This window comes from Habropoda laboriosa, unplaced genomic scaffold (assembly GCF_001263275.1).
Source record: "Habropoda laboriosa isolate 0110345459 unplaced genomic scaffold, ASM126327v1 scaffold16, whole genome shotgun sequence".
NCBI classification, from domain to species: Eukaryota; Metazoa; Arthropoda; class Insecta; order Hymenoptera; family Apidae; genus Habropoda; species Habropoda laboriosa.
The window spans coordinates 115,010-118,232 of NW_017100130.1; positions in this window are offsets into that span (position 1 = coordinate 115,010).

Sequence of the window (3,223 nt, forward strand, 5' to 3'; positions counted from 1 at the left end):
GTCCCCACCGCGTCTTCTCACTCGCTCGTTCCTCTTCATAGTTCTCGGAAATTTTTCGAAACGCCTCGCAACTTTGCTTCGCCCTCTGTCTTATTCCACCTGGAAACATCCTCTCCGTCGCGTTTACCTGTACTCTCCCCTCGCATCGATTTACTTTCCAGCCTCTTCAACTTTCCACGAGATTCTTTCGAGAGATCTCCCTCCCTCTCTCTCTCTCTCAACGGTAGAACGATATCTACAGTTCTTTCTAATTTCTCCGATATTTGTCTTTCAACTTTCTCCGTCTCCTTCGACGGTTCCATCTTTACACTCCCTGCTCTCCCATCGTTCCGCTACTTCCCAGTTTACCCTTTCATCAACGTACACACTCTCTCTAGTCCCACGAAAAATCCTCCCGGTACTCGTAAAAAGAAGAACTATCGTTGAACGTAAGAACTGAAGGTGAATGTTTGGGGCGAGAGGCATCCCTACAGATGAAAACTTCATTCGTGAATTATGAATTCACTCAACCTAGAATCTTCGCTAACTAAAGCTCTCTTATCGAAAGTAAGCTTCAACTTCGCCAAGTTTCTAACCGGCGTTAAATCTGGAAATAGAGCTTCGATTAACCCAGACAACTTTCACTGACAAAAACCGAGAGACCCTTAAAAAGAGCTTCGATATAACTTAGACCTTTCACCGGGGAAAGTCTAACCTGTGAAAAAGCTTCGACCCTACTCAAACCCTTCGCCGATCACCCAATTAACCCAAATCCATCCCGTCGACAAATTCCACCCGTTGCCCTCCAACATCCATCCAACACCCACGCGTTTCTTCCTTCCTTCGACGACTCGCCTTGCACGTTTTCCTCTTAGCGCCACTCGCGTGTCTCATGAATAGTTTCTCAGAAGGCGCCTCGCGTCGCGGACCTTCGAACAAAGACATTATACCAGGCCGAGACGTGATTACCGTCATTAGCCTGTGGACATCCTGTTGCGCCTTCGCCGATATAATTTCCGCGACACCAAGTCATCGCGTCCTCGGTGCTTTCGTAACGTCCTGCTAGATTGTCGACGGCAGGTCTGCGGGTATCATTTCGAGAGATTACGAAATTACGCGGTGCGAGGTGCACCTATCATTATAAACGTTCCTCCAGTTTTTCAACCTTCTCTTCCTCTCGCCGAGACTATTTCAACGGGTACCCGATTTTTCGAGTTACTCGTCGTAACGTGCTAGTTAGCAACAGTTTGTAAATTTGTTCGTCACTTGTATGTGGTAGAAATGAACTCGTTCGCTGCATATCACCCAGCGTGTTATCGATTTTCCGCTGGCAGCGAACGTGTTAATCCTCCAGAAATTGAACACGAACAGAGAGATTCTGGTCTTGAGTTGGTTTATTGGCCGGGCAGAGTTATGAACTAAATTTCACAATTAATACTCTGTCTTGCTCTGACGTCTCAAGTGTCGCGGTGATTGTTGTCATTAACACGATTTTTTCTTCGGAGACTTTAATTGTTGGTAGGGAAGCGAACTCTGTTTTTATGCCGAGGACGAGACAGTCGTTGATTGAGAATTTTTCTGGAGGACGTGGGAAAAAGACAGAGGATAACGCCGAGAGTTTGATCGCTCGATGATACACAGTGGTTGTTTTAATGGGCGTGTTACATCTGCCGTGTATTACATAGTATAGTTAAATGCAGATTGAGGGGTATCGGTTTCACTCGGACGAGAACTTACTTTGCCCCGTCTGTTTACTCAAAAATTCGTGGCTGAGATGCGGGATAGCGGGTAAAATCCACGAGTCGCTGGAAATTGTTCTCGCGATGGCTTTATTACACACGGTTCCAGTGATTCTTTATGGCTCGCACGGTCGTTTGATTACCAACGGGTTCAGAACCGAGTCTGTAATAATGTAACATACTGCTTTTCTCTCTAACCTAGCGACACGTGTATTAATCAACGAGTTGTAAAACGGTAACGTTGTTTCCTTTCACATCGTAAAAATACGCCATCTAACCCTCGATTTATTCCGTTCATTCTGTATCCTGTAAATTAAAAATCGTACATTTCGAGTTCATATTTTTACGAAGAACGAAAGGTCGATAAATACGTAATATAAATTGAACAATTAAAATTGATAAACATCGCAGCGATATTTCGCTGGTATAAAAAGTGATGCACAACAGAGAAGCATGTAAATGCATGTTTGATCTCTGGCATTTGTAGCGGTGAAATATTTCTCACCCCTTATCGAAACAATTTACCAAATAAATCATATTAAAAACACACTCGGTGGAAATGAAATTTCGTTTCAAGTTTCCTTCAAACACGATTCATCTGGTTCAATTCTCTAGCAACGAAAAATCGTGTAAAATTGTATCGCGAAAGATGTATTATACCTATCTAAATTTCGTTGTGTAGGAGGTGGTCTAATGAACTTTACTCTAATCAGGATGTCGTGCAAAGTAGTTTATTTCGGACTCTTCGGCGTACGTCTCCTACCGAAGCTAAGAACGGACTCTCGTCGAAAGGCAAAGATATATCGCTGGGCCGAACCGATGGGTACTCGGGTCTGGTGTTTGTCACTCGCCAAGAGGCGCAGGCCAAGCCATAAACCGTCCCAAAATGCCTACAGTTGCAACCTAAATTCTCGCAACGCGAACAACCACTGCGACTTACAAGTAGGTTTATCGCGAGCCCCCGAGTGGAGGAAACGGAAATAATTCGCGGCGGAATGGTAATAACACGAGCGAGAGAACGAGTGGCGCGGTTCGTAAGCAAATATAATTAGGTATTCTCTTTATTGATATTTCGCGTGCACGCGGTGCATTTAAACGTACTTACAATAGGCGAAACCGCGTTGCTTTCGCTTCTTCGGCGTTGCACTCTCGACGTTGGAGAGGGACAACGGTCGTGAAGAGAAAGAGAGGGATGGTTGATGCGAGGGGGATGAGGACGAAGCGAGAGGGCGAGAATTATCGCCTCGACGCCGGTGGAGTTAGCAACGAAATTAATGGGCGTGTAACATTGTCGTGGAAAAGTCCCTTCCATTGTGAGAGAGGGTCGCGACGCAGCTAGATGAGTTTCAGTGGCAATGAAAATCATCGCGGGCCGCCGGGGCTGGTAATTAAAAGGTAATGAGCTCACGGTTATGCAGATTGCGGCGAAGTTGACGCGCAGCCAGAGGTTATATCGCGAGGGGGCAACCCCAGCTGCATTTATCGTCGTTGCTCTCTGCTGCACC